General features: G+C 39.8%; 1 protein-coding gene across 14 annotated transcripts in view; it reads left to right on the top strand.

The window, feature by feature from the left end:
• Positions 1 to 5,685: 5,685 nt before the first annotated feature.
• The window catches only part of TENM3 (teneurin transmembrane protein 3), a 423,644-nt gene continuing 409,514 nt past the window's right edge, over positions 5,686 to 19,815 (top strand). For 12 of the 14 annotated variants that reach the window (XM_068137014.1, XM_068137013.1, XM_068137012.1 and 9 more), the window contains exon 1: positions 5,686 to 5,758. The gene's annotated coding sequence lies outside the window, so the exon portion shown is untranslated. Of the gene's footprint in view, positions 5,759 to 6,319; positions 6,396 to 19,815 lie in introns of those variants that run through there. The other 2 variants (XM_068137003.1, XM_068137018.1) reach the window with 1 other exon arrangement.

The raw sequence follows: 19,815 nt of genomic DNA, 5'->3' as shown, positions 1-19,815 counted from the left end.
TAAGTTACATCTCCATGACATCAGCAGAGTGGTTAAAAAGTATTCTGATATGCAGAAGTAGACCTAAGCACATTTTCTAAACAAAAAGTACAAAAATACCCTCAAATATTAAAACAACATCTATTCAAAATGTCTCTGTGCTACCAGCAGCTTCCTTTTTTTGATCCATATTTAATTTCACTCAACATATTCTCTAAAAATTAATTAGTAATAATATGCTAATAATTAACACTTGTTCATGATACCTAAAATTACTCAGTGTGTATGTATATGTATGTCTACATGTATTCATATATTGATGTACACACACACACAGGTATTTTTCAGCTCAGAGTGTTGAACTTACAGCTCACTTTAGACAAGGTTAATGGCTAAAACCTTCAAATGTTTCAAATAAGGCCCATATGGTGATCACTTTACAAAGCATACAGGGACTGTGCTTATGTTGCAACATACACATTTTCAGCTAAATTCCATGCCAGATCAATTAGAAACAGTTCTCCTGAGCAGACAGGAACAAACACAGATTGTTACCCCTCTACTGCCTGAACTCTTGTCTTCGAGGAATGAAAGCAGTCATCTTGAATACAACATATTTTACTACCAACAGCCTTAGAAATTATTTAAACCAGTAGAATTTAAATAAAATCTTTGTTTAGCCACATCAGAGCAATTAACATTTCAATTATAAAGATAAAATGGCATATCATTGTCCCTCATTAGAGCTTAGTTAAAGATCTATGTTTCCCAGACTCCATTTATTAGTGATAACTTCTACTTGGAGGAGTACGTGGCAGAGAAGGAAAACAGAAAGAAACAATCACAAAAAGAACATTTGGTTTCTTTTTTCTTCATTCTATATGCTTTCCTTCTGTAGATGTCCTTTATTTGAACAGTTAAGTGGTGAAATTGCCTATAATGATTTCTTTTCATACATCTGAAGAGAACCCAAGAAAGTTAATTATGAGTACAAAGGTTATTTACTATTAGGTCTTTTTACTCATAAAAATTATAAATTCTGAATAAATGTGAATTTAATATGTAAACTTCAGCAAATACACACAAGGTCTGAATATTGACTACTGAATTGATATAAATACTCTGCATTCCTCTTAATAATGGAAAATATGGGTAGTTAACCCCCAGGTACAGTTTGCTGGGAAAGTGTTATATTAGCAAACACAAATCTTTTTTTTTTTCATGGCCTCATGTACTAATTGTGAGAGCAATAACAGCATTTTGTGATGGCTCCTACTTGTGAATATAATGTGATTAAAATGATTATGTGCTTGATTTTAATGCCATAAGTTTAGCTCAGGCAGTAGTTCCCAGTGCAGTATTAACACTGTATGAAAGGCATTTTTGTATTCCAGATCATATATAAACTCCTTCAGGTTCTTTCTTAAGAAGCCAATGAAGAGGGTCAGCAGTTGTGTGCAGCTGAAGTGCATCATTTTCACCAGAGGTCAGCTTCCCATATAGCTTTGTTTTATGCAGTGGAACACAAACTAATGTAGTGGAAAAGCATGACCCCCATTTAAAGGTTGATTTGTATGATAATCAGTACATTTAGTGGCCTCAAAACGAATGTGTGTAAGGCCCTATCTTGCTTTAATTAAGGTAATTAAGACATATTTCCCTCTGCAGACAGCTATTTAATTTTATGGCTTTGTCAGTGATCAGATTAGAATATTTGTTTTACGATTTTACCACAATTCAGTACTCGGGGAAAGTGCCTTTCTTGCTCTCTTCCTGGCATCAGAGAGCACCCTGCTGCAGGGACTGGCGAGGCAGTGCAGCTTTTCCACGGAATGGTTACGGTTTAGCTACGTGTGTCCCCTACACTTCCCGAGTTCCGTTCCGGGTGCATCCCGAACGCGTTGGGGCTCCCCGCTGACAGCAGAGAGTTGCGGCCCGGCTCCTTCTTCCCAAAGTTTCCCCATCCCTGAGGCGGGAGGCGGGCGGAGCAGACGGAGGGGTGCGTGGTGTTCGCCACGGCTTACGGCAGAGTACGGTCACGACCAGCTCCTCACCTTCTGACCCGTTCTCGGCACCTTCTTCCCTGCCGCCGCCTATTCGCTATCGGTGTTGCTCTGCGAGTAGTGGAGGCTGCGTGGGATTGCAGGGAAGGAAAGGGAGACAACTCTGCCGCCTTCTCCTGTGAGAGCGCTCGAGCAGCCGCTGACTCGGTCCCTGCCCGGGACTCGCACAGGAGCAGAAGCCGTGGAGCTAATTGCTAATGGGAGCAGTTGCTGCCATGTTAGGATCATCCAGTAAGATTGATAGGAGAGTCGAAAGGAGAACTTATTTGTTGTCGCTGGTTTCTTTCTTTCTGTCTTTTTTTTTTTTTCTTCTCTTTTTTAAAAAAAAAAAAATAAATTAAAATTTATTAGTAATATGATTATGAAGTGTCCTGATGCGGGACTAGTTGTTTCCATAACATAGAGGCAATAATCCCTACCTAGCTGCACTAAACCGCACCTTGCCGCTTACGCCCAGAGGAAAATGTGTGGTTAGAAACAATTTCTTCCTTCATAAACTGTAGATCAAGGACCTTTGACAACACAGAGATTTTGAGATCTGATATTTTCAGACGTGCAAGAATCCTAAAAAGCATAGAGTCCTGAGAACAGAAAGTGTTGATAAGCCTGTTGAAGCCTGAGTAACCGCTCAAGTACAGAAGGACACATTAAGAGCAGTTTAAGAAGTTTGGAAAGAACGTGACAAAGTCTGGAATTTGTCTCATCTTTTGGTGTTACTGGTAGATTAGTGCAGCAGCCGGCACATCTTGCATCAGAGGACGTCCTGCTCTCTTCTTTCACTAACACCTACTGTCAAAAAAGATTTACTGATAGTCACCCTTAAAAAAAGTCTCTAAGTCGATAAGGAATGCATATCCTTTTGTTCCTCTCTGCTAAAATGGAAAGCTTATTGGCAATCCAAGAGTAAGGAAGGGCTGGACTGTGATTTTAGAGTTTAGTCACATGTAGCAGTTGACATTAGGAATATACTTTCCTACAAAGCTCTAGCACATATGTGACTGCACACTTTTCAAATTAGTTTCAGTTCTGAAGACTGAAATTTAATTAAATCTTGGTAAGCCTAGAAATGCTGCTTCAGTTATATTCAAGTTAAGAGCACCAAAATAACATACTTGGAACTTCAAATTTGTATTAAGAAGTAGTTGACGTTTGTTGTTTATCCGGTGGGCTTTGAATAAGGAAGGAATTTTATAATCTTCACTCACTATATTTGGAGGTGGTAAAAAAAGTTCAAGTTAGTACTAGATGGATTTAGCTAAGGTAATGCAAATGGCTGAAGTAGTGGCACAAAATTATACCACTTCACGTGTTTCCATTTGCAAAATATATTTTCTAATGTTGTGTTAAAGAACTGTAAGACAAAAAGAAGAAAACCATATGTAAAGCCTTAACTCCACAGAGTTTACTTTCAGTTTAGCAGAAATGCTTGCTTCTATGCTGTGCATCAACAATATGGTGTAAGTTCAGGGTTAAGATTGTTCCTGTGTGTTTGTTGCACGTGTTTTGCAACAAAGAATTTTGTGCAGTTCGCATTTTCACAATTTGAGTGCTTTCTTGCAAGGACTAAAATCTTTGTAGGATGTTATATTTGAAAAAAAAGGTCATGGCAATTATGTTTCTACCTATATCATCTGGACACTTACCTTCATAGAAGTCTTATCTAGAGAGGTCTCTTCCTACGTTTTAAAATGAAATCCTACTACTTGAGCTTCACTCCCAAAGTCAATGCATATTATTCATTTCAGTTCCAGTGATTTAGTTTTGCTGTCTTTGAAAGAACTTCTCCAAACCTGTATTTAAAAGTAGTGCCTTAGTAATATTACATCTATCTTGGGGATGAAGACAAGTTTTTTTCCGTTATAAATACATGTGGGTTATTTTTCTTCCTTTTCTTTTTTCTATGTATAAATTACACACTGTGCACTTAAAAATGCTTGAAACATTTATAGTGTTCTGTTACACTTGCTGCATACCGGTGCTTGGTGATGCTGGAGATCTATGTGTGTGGGGGTGTGTGTGCACAGTATCTGCTGTAATTCTCAAATGCTGACCTCAGCACTGTTGGATCAGTTTAAATACCCAGGTACCTTGCATCTCACGTCGAGCCCAGCAAAGTTCAAACGCAATGGAACACACATGGGTAAAACGCTCGCAGGTGAGATAAAACTGCTGGACGGACCATAGGTACACCCCTAGCAGTGCTCGTCGACAACATCTGCAGTAATGTTTGTGTAATTAGAAGGTTTTTCCAAGTCACCTCGGGTCAGAGGAATAGAGAGATTTTTCCTCGGGAGCATCTAAGATCACATAGTGGCGCATCTTTCATTGCGGAGTCGGAGATATGGCAGATAAATTTAAGTTTGGAAAATCAAAGAACTACAGCGGGCAGCCAGCTAAAGGTTCAAAGCTGCTCATCCACCTAACTTCCCCAAATGTTTCGCATCTCCTATGTGAAACGCCTTTGAGTTTAAAAGGAAAGGAGAAAGGAACAAAAAAAGATGATAGTCTTAGATAGATATGGGTAACATCTCAGCGTGTGAAAAGTTACAGCTACTACTTTGAGGCGAGAGGATGCTGAGGAGTCAGGGAGAAAAATAATCAGAAGTGCCTTTGTACGCGAGGGAGAAAGGGCTTTAAAAGCAGATGTTTGAACTGTAATCAGGTCACCCAACGCCGGCGCCCGCCTCACGCCGAAAATTGAAGGGGTGCGGAGGAGAGGCCGGGCGACGCGGGCCTGCGGGTGCCCGTTCAAGAAACGGGCTGCCGGTCCGGGGAACCTCGCCGGCACCCCACGGCCTGCATGGGCACGGGGCTGCCGGCCGGCCCCGCCGCCGCTGCTTGCGCTGCGCCGCGCCGCTGTGCCCTGGCTGCCGGCAGCGGGCGAAGAGCCTCAGCGGGCTGGCTACGGCCGCTCTGCTTGGCGCGGTGCGGCGGGGAGGCGCGGATTATTTCCCCAAATTCTTCCCCTCCCCTCATAAAAATAAATAGGTCCCCGCGGAAAACAAAATGCGGTGGACGGAAGCTCTGTGTCTCCGCCGGGAGAAGGGAATGCGCAATAGAAGCCGTGTAAGTTCATTAGTGTTTGCAATCAGGAGCACGCAGGCACCTTCATCAGGGCAGAAAGCTGCGAAGAGCCATTCATCAGCCTGAAGTGCTGCTCGCGGATGACCCCTAAATCACCGCCGGCGGCGTGGGTGCACTGATTGGGCACAGCGTGGGAGCCGCGCCGCGGCACTCCACGGCAACCGGCAGCGGCGGGGAGGGGAAAGGAAAGCGACAAAGACGCTGCAAGCCCGGCGAACCCCATCCCGGAGTGAGGTGGGGGGACCAGCAAAACCTCCACCCGAGTCGCCCGCGCTACGGCACAAGTAGGTGCTGATGGAAGTGGCGGCGGCCCCTCCCCGCGCTCCTCCCCCGCCCGGCACGTTGTCGTGCGCGCACCTTCCCCCTCCCCGTTCGCAAGAAGAGGGGCTAAACTCCCTGCTTGCCCCGGCGGGGGAGGAGGCGGGGAAAGTGAACTCCGCAGGGCGCGTAAGCCCCCGCGGCGGGGGGCGCGAGCAGCAACTCGTGGCCCTTCCCCCGCCCAGCCCCCGGCCCTCCCCCCGCTGCCGCCCGCCCTCCACTCCCGCCCGCCCGGCCTGACAAAGTGTCGGCGTGCGCCGCTCTCCGCGCTGCTGTCGGGGCGCGGAGGCAGCGAGGCTCGCAGCGCGCCCGCGGTAAGTGCCGTGTTCTTCTCCCCGCGCCTGCGGGGGCGGCTGGTTGGCCTCTAGCGAGAAGCTGGGGCCGCGGTGTCCGTAACCCCTTCCCCCCCACCCTTCTCTCCCCGGCCGAGGGCGGGTGAGCGAGCAAGCAAAAGGGCTGGGGGCCCGTGCGCGGAGGAGGTTGGAGGGTTTCTGCGGCCCGCCTTTTGCCGCTCCCCTCGCGGTGACACCTCTTGCGGCGGGACCTTCGCTGAGCGGGAGTCGCGGGGCGCCCCGGGACGCGCGGCTGCGGCCGGAGCGCGGCCCCATGTAGGGCAGCGTGGGCGCGGAGGAGATGGAGGGAAGGTCTAGGGGGCAGTTTGATCTGGAAACTCTGCGGCGCGGGGCAGAAACCTGACTGGAGAGGGATCCTGAGCCGGGAGATAGGGCTGCGCGGCCCCCGCGCCTGAAGCCCCGCGCTGTGGCGGGGTAGTGGGGCTCCTGTCCGTGGCGTGTGCGCGCTGCAGGCGTGTGCGCGCGGCCGCTATCACAGCGGCCGCTCTGGCGCTTCCCCAGGTCGGTTCCGTGGCTCTGGGAAGATCAGTGGAAGCGTCTGTACTTTTTTTTTTTTGGAGAGCGCGTCGGTGGGGCGGAGGTGCGAAAGATCATCCCAGTAAGTTTGTGGTGGGTTGCGAACTTCCTTTGCGTTACCTTGGCTCTGCGCGCGCGGGATCGCCCTCTGTGTGTCTTCATGCAGCGTGCTTGTCAGACAGCTTCGGGCGGTGACTGGTTCTGCCGGGTGGTCTGCTGCTCTGGAAGTGCTGCCGGGGCTTTACCTGCCCTCCTGCTCAAGGAGGGAGACTCGTAAGGGAGGCCATCAAGGACAGCGTCTTAGTGATCACTACATGGTAGTAGAGATCGTGGTGCTGTGCAGCGAGAGCGAGAACACGCCGTGGCTGAAAGAAAGTGTATGGCACTGTGGCTTGGGGAGAGAAAGGGGTGGACTCCTCTCTCATGAAATTACAAACGTTCCTGGTATCTGGTGCGTTTTTTCTTTACGTGGGCTGTAGGAACCAAGTTCATTGTTCTGCGGGCTGAAAAGTTTTATGTTGTGAAGTTGCTTTAAAGCAAAGTAGTGTAACAAGAAAAAATACACAAAAAGACACATTTATTGTACTCTCGCATTGTTGAAAGTTTGAATGGAAGCCATTTCTGTAACAAGTCACATAGTTCTAGGCTCATCTAAATTTGTAGATTTAAAATACTTTTTAATAAGAAAACTTTAGCAGTTTGGTATTGATTGTTTGTTTGTTTGTATTTTTTTTTTTTTTATTCGCTGGGGTTGTTTGTGTTTTTTTTTTACTAAGTACCATCGCTCCTTTAGATGAAGCCTTCCCGGCTTGCTTGGGTTTTTGCTGGCTGTTATGTGCTGCATTTTATATGTACTTCTTCATGCAAAGTGTATTTTACATAATTCCATTGAAAGAATTAGAATACTACTCTGTTTACATCCTAAAGTTCAGTCTGGTAAAGAGTATATTGAAGTATAAATAATGCTCATCTATGGTCAGTTATCGTGTAGAACGAGTTATTAGTCAAAGACTTAAAGATGCTGACTGATGAAAAATGTTGAGAAAAACAGTATTATTTTCCAGTTCCTGGGGTTGACGTTATGTGCTTATTGGATTATTTTCAATGGTCTGGTAAATTAGGGGAGAAAAAAAGCCAAAAGTACTGAAGTTTTAGGTACATACATCAGATTAAAAAGTGAATTGAGTTTACATGAGTGAACTCTCAGATGTAAGGTATTGTTTGGTAGAAGGAATTCTTGACCACGCTAAGAAGATTCTGTTGTGTAATATTTATTGGAAGGAAAAAAATCCAGAATAACATTCATAATCCAGTTAGCAGGTTAAAGACTGATACTTCAGTCAAATCTCTTTGAGTCAGGAGTAATTACTCTCTATTGAAATGGAAAAGGGAAAAAAAAAGGATTTAGTAAAAGAAACTAGATTTAAAGTTAGAAATCAATCCACTATAGGTGCTTTAAATAAGCAGCTATTTGATGTAAACCCCATGAAATATCAGAAAATGAAATAATAATTAATCTGAATACATTTTTGTCATCTCCTAGCCCCAGCAATTAATAGATTATATATAGGCTTGCCTCAATAGGGTGCTGAGTACCTTTATGTCCAGTTGAGATCAGTGAGCCTGATGAACTGATGTCCATATAGACTGATGCAAAAACTCCCACTGACTTGGATTGGTTTAGTCCCGATAAAAATTGGGAGTGGGGAGTGCTCAGCAACTTAGAGGATCAGGTGCTGTTTGTGAAGGGGCGTTGTGCTGTACAGACTTAAAAGAGAACACCAGAGGCTTATGCAAAGGCTTCAGGTCAGAAGTACTTCTGATTCTATAGTGCTACTTCATTTTCTGGTGTGGAAAACTTATCTCTGGCAGTGCACAAAAGAAAATGCAATTTTTTCCAAGAGAAATCTTAACATATTTTTTCAAAATCTTACACAAGTGCAACATAAGGTTTAGAGGCAGATTTCTACTGTGGTACTCCATGTCAGAGATGGGTTTTTTTTTGCCAGCTTATCATGTGTATAATATTACTGTCCTTTAAGAATAGCTTCACTGCATTCTATTGAATGAATACATGTAAAGTTGTTAGGTTTATGTTTTAGCAAACGTAGTGATAACATGACTTTAGCTTCTGCAAGTTTGTGCAATATTAACTGCACAAAAAATCCTCAGAAATAATTTTAGCGTGTTATAATAAAGACTTTGGTTTCCTTAAAAAAAATAAAAAAATGAAGTTCTTCCCAGGCTAACTGGTTAAGTAAGTGGGTTATTTTAGGATGCTTGCATGCAGTTCTTCATAAGCTGAAGAGTAGTATCTCGTGGTCTTAATTACATTAATACTTTAACTTTGTAATAGCGTAGTATTATTTGCAAAGTGTTCTATCTTGTGGTAAAACATATCAGAAACTCAAAGTTAGGGTAGGTATCCACACTGGCAGCTAAACAGTTCAAATGAAACCCTAAACATTTAATTTTTTGGAGGTTATGGAGGCTTTGAAGAGTACTGTTGTAAAAATGTGCTGCTTTAACAACCTTTCCTTAGTTCTAAAACTAATTAATTGCTGTGTCTTATAAAACCTGATTTATTTCATACTTTTTTCATACCAAGCATTACCATTATGAAGCTCTCCTTATAATTGAGATTAATGTTTCTGAGTGAAGAAGCGGTTTGGAGGGCTGCATTCATTGTGAGTGCTGTTCTAATCAATTTTAGATACAGCATTTCAAAATGTATCAGTCTGTATCCAAACCTGCCTTATTATTTGGAATTAACTTATTAGTGATTAATAGCAAGCCTGCTTCTTCTCCAGAAGTGATTTGTTTCAAAACAAGTGTTAAGAGTTTCAAGTTTAAGTACAGTCAGGTGACTCAGCTGCCCTTTCTTTGCCCTGACTGTAGCTTGACAGACTGGTTAGAAAAAAAAAGTGGTGTGCTTTTGTGAAGGGGGGGGGGGGAGGGGGCAAAGCAACAAAACACACCCCTGTATCCCCCAACAAATGCAATTTCCAAACCCTATGCCTTTATTGAATGGTGTTCCTTAAACTATGGTATTGATCCTGTCATACAGCCTGGAGTGACAGGTATAACGTACAGATCGCACATAGTGATGCTTAAAGACACTATAACAATTTGTATCTGCTAGACTGTTTTGAAGAATAGCTTTAGTGATTTAGTTTCATGTGTCGAGGTATACATCCACTGCGTATTGCCTCTGTAGGTAATGAAAGGTATGCTAATTTTTTTTTCTTTTTCAAAGGTAGCAAGGATAGTGCTTGTTTCAATAGCTACTGAAATACTTGCACGTTCCCTCTGTGCACCTTCTGGTCTCAGCTTCACTCATTCTTAACCAACAGTATATGGTCACACTGCCGCTGAGTGTGATGCATAAACATTTAAAGTCCAGGAAAATTTCTTGATAGTGAGAAGAGAAAAGTCAAAAATGCTAAACTTAGAGAATTTTTTTTTAAATAAAAAAATTAGAAACCTCTGGGCATCGTAAATATACTTGTAAGAGGACTTATGTATCCTCTACAATCAGGATAGTGATCTCAAACTACATTGTGGTTACTTAAGTATTTCTTGCAAGACATGCTAATTGATTTCAGTAGGTCTTTTTAAGTTTGCATATTGAACTAATTACATGAGTCTTAGTTTAAGCGTGCATGTAAACAATACACACTACAGCTGAAGCACTGCCTAAAAGTATTTCCAGACTCATGCATATCAAGCTAATAAAATTACAAAATGTTTATGAATACCAGGCTGTAAGTGCTCCACACCACTTATCTCTTGTCTTTTGCTGTGGAAGATACATTCCCTGTACAGGTTCATTTTAATACTGTAACCAAAATAGCTGCTACTGAACTAACACAAAGAGAATAATCTTTAGACGTATGATAAAATAGAGAATACAACACAAACCTTACCTTCAGTTATCTTCCTAGATGGAGGTCTGTCTGCATGATACATACTTTCATCCTACGGTATGTTTACTTTAGTTATAAAATACTTTTTGGAGGTGATGCTTAGATGATAGATGTTAGAAAAGTAGTTTAAACCTGAAACTGTTTTGCACTAATACACACTGTGGGTCTTGCAGAGGAGTAGGTGTGCTTTTTTGATCTAGACTGAATTCCAACGTGTTAAGTTCAAGGCTAGTTGACCTAATTATTTTAAGATTTGCAACTTAAGTCTGTGCAAGAGATTGAGTTGTTGATACTTGTTGTGTGTGTTTTTGCCTGCAAGGAAGTTAATTGTAAACATTGGTTCCTAGAATACAGAAAGCAAACCAGTAAACTAGAAATTGTAAAGTGCTGTACTAAATTCAGCACTGATGACAATACCCTGCAAAGTGATGAAATCAGCAAATTACCTGGATTGCTGTCTACACTCTCTCGGTGTTTAAGCCTTTTTTTCCATATATTAAATGGGTGTTATAGTAGCCGCTTTGGTTTAGTTTTACAATAGGCTTTTGTGAATACAAACGCAATCTTGATGTATAAAAGAAAACAAAGGCAGTTGTCAACACTAGAAAAGACATCTTAAATTGGTTTTGTTTTTATTTTACACGCTTCTGGTAAATGTTTGAAATTAAAATCTTAACGTGTTAGCTACGGATTATAATTATGTGAAATACAGGCTCTGTTTCTCTGACTTTTTTTTTTTTGTTCTTATTTTCCCCCTCCCTAGCAAAACACTAGAAGATGTATTTTAGTGCAGAACAGGTTTTCTAAGTTTGTTTACTTTTTCAAGTAATTTGTGATTTGTTTTGGAAAGATACTTGCCTTCCTTTTATAATGGCAGTCTAAAGTCTGTATTCTATAAATCCTTTAACTTCAAAATCTAGCCTGGATTTTTGCATCTGAACTGCAGAAGTGTAAAATAGCAGTTTTAAAAACTCTTAAATGATTACAACTTTAATTTTGTCTGTGATAGCATATAAAAATGGTCAGAAAACAAGTATTGTAAAAGCCTTTTTGGTGCAGAACATGTAATGTGTTACATTGGAAACAGTAGTGCTGTTGGTGTTATTTTCCAATATTGTGTTGACTTTGTAACAGTACTTTTTACAGCAGCAACATACAAAGAAACTAATGTGTCTTATTTCCTTATTTGAATCTTAACAATTGTTAGTGTCTTAAGAAAACTATCAGTGGTAAAATTGGTGAAATGTAGGTGTAAAATATTGTTCTTGGAAGGAAAGCTGCGTGTTAAAATTTATAGAGGAGAAAAACCCCACAATCTCTACGTGATTTACCATAATACAACAGTAGTTGCCTAAATCGTAGAAGTCCTTGATATACATTGTTTGGTCATGGAGTGGGTGACTGTGTAGTGGTTGAAGAAATCATCATTGCTAATAAGTGTTACTTTAGATTAGCAAATGAAAGACTGCATCGTCCTTCAAAGGCCTCATCCATTCTCATTATAATTCTTTGAACGCTTGTCTGACCTTTTTAAAGAAATCATACTGAAACATGTTTAGGGTGTCACATAAATAAACTGGCCAGCACTTGTCTCAAGAAGTTTGTAATCTAATGGCAGGAGCAATAATACATGTCTTAATACAAGAATATCAAATGTTATTTGTCACAGCAAATTGTTAATTTATTAAAAATATCTTTTCCTGATGATATAATGCTTATAAAACTAATGAGCACTGAGCAGCTTTCTGAAAGTAAATACTGTCATGGGTGTCTGAGAAGTCTACAGCCAGATATCGTATTGCTAATATTTTGCCTCTTGGCCCTGTTATTGCTGGTATGTTCAGAAAGCTTGGGTAGGTGGAGTAGTTTTGTTCTTATGAATGAGAGCGTGAAGGTTTGTGAAGTTAGGGCATGCCCAGCTAAAGCAAACTGGCATAGTTCTACTCACCTCAGTAAGTGTCATTTACCTTGCAGATGATGAAGGTAGGGCTTATGCTCATTAAATGCTTTCAGTTTAGATTTCACTATTTTTTTCTGAATGGTTTTCATCTTCCCTGTTATAAAACACATGGCTAATATGAACAGCCTTTGGTGCCCCTACAAAGTGCCATGGCTCAGACGTTACTTTCAAGAAAAAGGTGTAATTCTGTTAGTGAGTTTGACAAAGCAGAAAATAACTTAGTAAATCAGTTTTATTTGAAAGACATTACTTATTCATGCTACTGAATACATAAAGTACTTGCTGTCTTCCTACTCCCCTTAAGAGATACTCTTGATTTCAGTGTCAGGTAGAGTGGTGTCATCCAAACCTGTGCAACTGGAAGTGAGGGAAGATTTGGTTTTACGATAAATCAGCAGGTTGAAGTTTTGGTTACAAATTGTGTGCATTTGTGTATTGCTTTATCAGCAAAGACAAAGTAATTAACATAGAGGCATCAGTTAATGAACTACCATTTTTTTTTCACCATTGTTCCCATTTTGGAAACAGAAAAGTTACATTTTTAACCTAATGGTGGAACTTGAGAAATACTGCATCTTCTCAAATGATTGTCTGAGCTTAGTCCAAACAAATGAAAACAGGTGGGAATGCTGGGGAGTTCTAGTGTGCATTTGATAAATCAGACTGATGTTAACATAAGTCTTTAAATTTTATTTCCCTTCATAAACAACTAGTTAGAAAATTAAAACTTTGGGCAACAGAGAGTCCCTTAGTACTATAGTTTCTCATTTTTGTTTTGAGCCTGATGACTTGGTGTATGAATGAGATTGTGTAGACTGTAGGAAGAATTCTTTTTCATACCTTGCTTTGCAGCTTGCAGTGGTAATACACACATACACCATTTCTAATAGTTTAATCTTCAAAACTAATTATTTGATTTTTATATAAATTGCTGGCAGATGAATGAAAAGCATTCCTGGAGCTTTTGAAAATGTCTGTAGGTGTGTGTGCATGCATTGACCATCCAACACAGTTTGACTTAGCATAAGCACTGTGGTACTAAATTACAGGTGGATTTTCTATTTCTTTCTCCCCCTTGGTTTTCCTGGCAGTTGCAGAGGTGCAGATTTCGGCAGAGGCTGAATTTGATAAACCCTGAAATGCTTAGTGTCTGATGTCCATAGTTACATGTTGGTGAAGGCTGAGAGTAGAAATACTGGTCACCCTTCCGAAAGTTTTTCAGTCATTTGTGTTGTTAGACCTATGAAACAAGACTTATCTTGTGATGAAATATTCATGTTTGTGGCCTGTTTTCATCTTTCACATGTTTATTGTAGTCAGTAAGAGGTATCAATTTATCGGAATGTACAATAACCCAGAAATACATTTATGGCTGAGGGTGCTCCACAGGACACTTAAAATTAGTAAGTTATAAGAAAAGCCCTTTTTCCCACTCCCTTCCCTTCTCTTACAGTGGAAATATATTATCTACTCTTGCTTATCACAAAGCAGTAATAATTACATTTGGAAATGTTTTGAGTGGCTTAAGAATACATAGCAGCTTATATTATTATTTTGATAATTTTATGTTAATTGGGGAATGGTACAGTGTTAATGATACAAAACGTTAGCACTTCTAATGATATGTTTAAGAACAGTGCAGTCATTAAATACAGTAAACTGAGTATGCTGGCTTCATAAATAAGTTCTGAATTATAATACAAAACACACCATGACCAAATTAATTAGTATGTTTAATCTAGTGAATTCCAGCTAGGCTGCATACAAAATGGACATGTATTTAATTTCTAAATTTAATATTAGCTGCATAAGTCAACTCTCACTTATTCAATGTTGAATTAGTAATAGAAACTTACTGTCTTCTGCTGTTTTATGTAAGTGGTTGGTTTGTGGTTTGTTTTTGGTTTTGCTTTTTTTTAAGCAAGTTATTTTAACTCTGTTGGAGATTTTAAACATTATCATTAAAACCGGGATTCAAGTGGTGATGTTCCCTCCTGTTCTCCCCATATATCGTCAGCAGGAGGTGGCATTTCTGAGGTCCAAAGTGAAAAATCCTTTCAGTCAAAGTGGTGGCACTCATTCAAATTAATTCAACAATTTAAGGCAGTCTATCTTGTATTTTCTTATTTGATGCAAGCTATTCTGTTGGTTGGTTTGCTGTGATCATTATTGTATCGGGTTTTATTTGTCCAGGGAGAGTCAAAATGCCAGTAGAATCATCTTTTTCATTTGAAAGTTTTTCAAAGCATGCATAAAATACAAGACACTTATATAATTATTTTTTTTTTAACCTTTAAGTACCTCAAATTTTCTTCTAAAATTACAAATATTGTGTCTGTTATATGAGTCATAGAGCCTACAGATGTTCTTGAACTCAGCTTCTGAATTCTTAAATGCGAATTTAGGACGGAAATAGGGAATTGGGTGGTTTGATGTGTTTGAGTCTAATTCCACAAATCTCTAAATAATCTGTTCAGTTGGTAGTTCCATTGACTTCAGTGTGATTGTGTAGTGAATAGGCATTGTGCCTATGGTCAGTGGAATATAGGCTTAGGCTCATGCTTTCAGAGAATATTCTGTTTAAAATGAGGAGAGTTTGAGCATAATCAGTATGGGGCTTCTTTAATTATTTTTTTCTTGATACGGAGTTATACACCCCATTCATAACTTTTGATATGTCTGCCTTTGCATTGCAGTTTTTCAGTGAATACTTGACTAGAAATGATTTGAAGTATTCTTTAATTTTTTTTTTAGTGGAGAACCCATAACACACTGAGAGGTCTGATCACATTCTGCTTGTTAGTCTGACCTTATTGTTAAATATATTTAAGGTAATTTCACACACCACACCCCCTGCCTCCCTTGTATTTCCAATAAGCAAGTCCATTGTCTGTTTATTTGCTGGATCACACAAAAGAGCATACTTTGTCCAAAAAGGGGCATGATGAGGTTATGCCTATACTAGTGTAGTAAGCACCATGCTGTAACTTCCCCACATGCCGGGACACAGCCATCTGTATGGCTTAACTCTTAAAGAGCATCCTTACAGCTTTTTGATCTGTGCCGTTTCATGTTCCCACAAGTAATTCTTGGGCACGGTTTTGCCATTAAGACTTGGACATGTTCTTGGGACCATTTCCTATAAGTGCTTTTGCTTGCAGCCACCTGATTTAGAGGTTATGATGTTTTACTAGCACAAGCCTGATTTTAATTAGACCTGCTTTAAGCAGTATTTTGGATGACAACCTCCAGAAGACCTTTTCAACCTAAATTACTCTGCATTCCACACCTAGTGGCTTCTTGCAATCCATCTTGGGCATGTTGAATTTACTATTGGGGCATCACATGTGAATTCAGTGTAGCTGACGCTAATTTCATTGGCCACATTTGTAAGAATAGTTTGGTTTAATGGGCTCAGAATTAAAATAATTGTTTGAATCCGTTTTAATGAACCAATGTAATTGTTTTATAAACTGTTGTAGGGGTAAGTTGCTTGTGGTGGTGACAGATTGGACTTGATGATCTTTGAGGTCTCTTCCAACCTTGGTGATTCTGTGAATTTAAGTTTACTAGCTCATATGAGGTGTCCAATCTTAGAATCATAAAATAGTTTTGGTTGGAAAAGACATTTAAGATCATCAAGTCCTACCATTAACCCAAAACCACTATGGCTTTTAAACCATGTACTGAAGTACCATTTTATATCTCCAGGAATGGTGACTCCACCACCTCCCTGGACATCTTATTCCAGTAACTAGCATTAGTGTTTCTGTGTAACATCATGTATGGAACCCAGATGAACAGCTTTTTATTATGAGACTGGACTAAAGATTATATTAACAGACTTATGAGAGAATCTCCAATCTGTCATTTTGTTCTGAAGGTTTTTTTTTTAGTGGTTTCTTAAGAATGTAACAAGCTAAAATCCTGGGTACTTTTAACATTGGTGTAAAACCACTTACAATCTATAGATTAGACTTTAAAGCATTTACCTAACAGAACTGAACAGCAATTGCGTACCTGAACTGGAAGGGATGTGGGCTGTAGTCCATTCAGTACAAGCAGTTAACTGAACCCTAAAGGTGGGTGCTTTATGAAGCACTTTCTCTGCAGTGCTTCAGTTTCATACCTACTCAATAGAATAAAATAAATGAAACAGCCTACAAGGGATCTCATCTGTCTGAGGTTAGGCACCCAAATGGGCTGGCTTTCTGAAGGTCTTTAAGGCATGTCATGACCTTCTCTCCATTGCCTTGAAAGCTGGACGCTTACTGCAGTAGTGCTGCTTTATGAGAGCGCTTAAAGTATAGGCTCAGTTTAATGATCTAAGCTAAACAGACTGGACTTCAGACATACTACCTCAACCAAACTGGCATCAACAGCTGTGAGAGCCTTGTAAAAATCATGTGAGTGTTAAGGATTTCTTTAACTGGAACTTCAATAATTATTTTCAGTTTTGCCATATTTTTTAATGTTGTAACTGAAATCACATTACATATATTTCCAAACTGTTGTTTGATCATCACTTTGTAGGTTGATTATAGTTCCCAGGTCTAAATAAGGCCTTGAAGTTCTACATTATGATACATGACCTGTACATTAGAAACAAATGTTGCTGAAAATATGTAGAATGTATAGTGGTGTGTTTTTTTTCTTTGTTTTTTGTTTGTTATTTTTAAGCTTGGGCTTAAATTGATATTGTTGCAGGGGGAAAAAGGTTTATACATTATTTCTCCATAAAGAGATTAAGTGATGAGCTCTGTACCTATTGTTATTTTGAATGATTTTGCAAAACGCAATTAAAAGAATTTTAAATTGGAAAATGCGCAAAAACTTGGTTAAGTGCATTTTACTATTGAAACTCTTCTGGCTCACTGATTTTTTAACAAGTATGCAATGGCTCTAGACTTTTTCCTCAGAGCATTAGTAGCATACTTAATTGAATTTCATGTCCTACAAATCAAAAGTACTAGGGATTCTGAAAGCTTGGCGTTCTTCTTCCTCCTGCGTTGTGCCGTTCACATGCCTGTTTCACTCAGCCCTGTTCTATTGCTCCCTGATGGCTGAAAATGACTGGTAGATACCAATTTCTACTTCTAGAAGATGGATTATATGATTTTTGTGTGACAAGCTCAGGAACCACTTGTTCTTCTGTCTCCTCTATGGTGGTTCATAACTGTCTTAAAAACCAGTAACACTTTGGTTTGATTAACATTTTAAGCTTTCATAGGCTGCCAGTACTGCCTTTAATAATAGAAAAATGTTATCCTGCACCCTTTGCAAGCCTGTCCTTCATCCTCGCCCTTTCCCTTGTATAAGCTCACCAGTTTGCTTGGCCATATACAAAATTGAGAGCTGTGGTGCAGTTGAAAAATACCATTCAGATCTTTTTTTTTTTTTTTCAAATTTGTATTTCTTTTTCCCCAGCCCCAGCACAATGGCAGGTGCAAGGCAGGAATGTAAGCAGAATAGCACTGCCTTTTCAGTTTATTTTAAAAAAGCAAATAGCACACCACCCAGATTTTTCTGCTTAATTATCTTAAGAACACCTACAGGAGAAAAGGAACTCCTAGAAAAGGGTTTAAAACATATGCTTTTCTTCTCTGCGAATTGCTTTGTTTCATACTCATCATCATAAACTTGTGTGACTAAGCTGACCAAGAAGGACCATGAATAAGAAAGGAAATTCAAATGCAAGATTACCTTTTTTCTTTTTTTCCCCCTACAATGACTGTATGTGTGTATGCATGTAGTAAGGCCACAGGTGTTTTGTTGTTTGCTTTTTTTTTGTTGTGGTTTTTTTTTCCCTTCATATGTTTTTTTTATAGAAGGAAAAATAATAATATTGAGATTACCTTGCTCTGTAATCAAATTGCAGTCATTCTCCAGGAGTTCAACCAGCTCCAGAAGGGAAGTCACAGCACTCAGTGCTTGTTTACAAGCGGACACGAGGGCTCATTTCTGTATTCAAGTTTTTGTGTTTTTTTTTTAAATAAATTCAGTATAGGGTCAATGCCACCAATGCTTGTGTTGGTGATTTGTGCCTCTCAGAAGTTTTCAAGGAAGTAGTAACCTAGAATTGATTGTTTTGTCTGATAAACAGACCTTATTTCATAATGTAGCTTTCCCTAAAGTCTTTGCTAATCATTTAACGCTGAGCCTCTGGGTTGCAAGGAGAGGACATGCAGCTATTTATGTAGCTTTTCCCTCTGCCCACCTATTTCTCTTTTCAGATGTGGATATATAAGGGGATCACAGGGGTTTTCACATTTTAACCTTACCCTTTAGTACCAGCTGATGTGACAGCAGGTGATTCTGCATCCCGTGATGGACTTATGGTCTTGCCTTGCGCAGCCTTGATGTTTTGAGGCAACGCAGTTCAGTTCCCATTTTTTCCTGAAGGAGGTCATCATCACCTAGCTGTAGGTTATGACACTGATGCTTTTATTTTTCCTGTTGAAGTTCTGCTTCCCGTGAAGAACTTACCTAATGCTTAGGGTGTGCATCTGAGGAGGAGAAATCTTACAGCTCCCTTTAATCTGCAAGAAGTGTCCTTTTCCTTCATTCCTGCTGCGTCTCCTGTGCTGACAGGAGTACTGGTATGGCTTTGGTCTGAGCCAGAATTTATTTGTCTGAAAGACTGTAATTTTTTTTTTTTTTTTTTTTTTTTTTTTTTTGTTAATTTTCCTTTTCCTCTCTTTGAGTTAGCTGGCTCAATTTGCAAACTGCCTTTTGGTGCCACAGTATGGTTGCTAGTGCTGGCATGCAAAAGGAAGGAATCACTTTCTCCTTTTAAGAGCTGTTAACCCACTTCCTAGCCCAAATCTGAGTTTAAGTGTATGAATCCTTTTTTTTTTTTTTTTTCTTCTTTTTTTGATCTGACTTCTGTCTTTATCTCAGAAGGAATAGTTGCCAGTTGGTGGTTTGGGTCAGATTGTGGTCCTGAATGGTGCAGGGCTGGTTTTGTACATGCAAAGGGAAGAAATATAAAATGAAGATAATGCGGCAAAGTAAACAGGTCAAAAATTAAGTACAGTAGATAAAAATCCCCATTCAAATCCTTATTTCTCAGGTTGGCAAAGGCACAGTGTTTCTGATGTAATTCAGCAGATTATTCTTCTATGCATGGGTATTCTGGGCTCACCCTCTAAATGTATGTGTGCTTGTCTTCCCCAGTAAAAACAGAATGACTGCTGTCATAGCAGCTTGAAACACCATTTTCACAACAGCCCAATCAGTAGCTCATTAATAAAAGTTATCAGTGGAGTTTATTAGGTGTGATAAGACATAAGATGTTTACCCTAATGTTACAGACCTGAAGACTAAGTCAATGAAAGAAGATTTGCTTATAGGGCCACAAGAACCGAAGAGTGGAGCCCTCATATAACCTGACTCCCAATTAGGCTGTATGGCAGATTCATATTCTTTATAGGCTTATTTTTGCCTTGCCTGTAATTTTGACCTAGTGCATTAATTTGTCTTATTTTTCTGTAAGCAGTCACACATACTTCTGTATAAAAGGAAGAGAATATGTCAAGCTGGTTTTGAGTTGCTTGTCCTCAAATAGAACCATGCTTCAAAGGGGAAGACATTTTCATTCAATTGCTTTGGTTTGA

Source organism: Melanerpes formicivorus, unplaced genomic scaffold (assembly GCF_026170545.1).
Source record: "Melanerpes formicivorus ecotype bairdi unplaced genomic scaffold, bMelFor1.0.p_v2 SCAF_4, whole genome shotgun sequence".
Lineage (NCBI taxonomy): Eukaryota > Metazoa > Chordata > Aves > Piciformes > Picidae > Melanerpes > Melanerpes formicivorus.
This window is presented reverse-complemented; position numbering and strand designations above follow the sequence as displayed.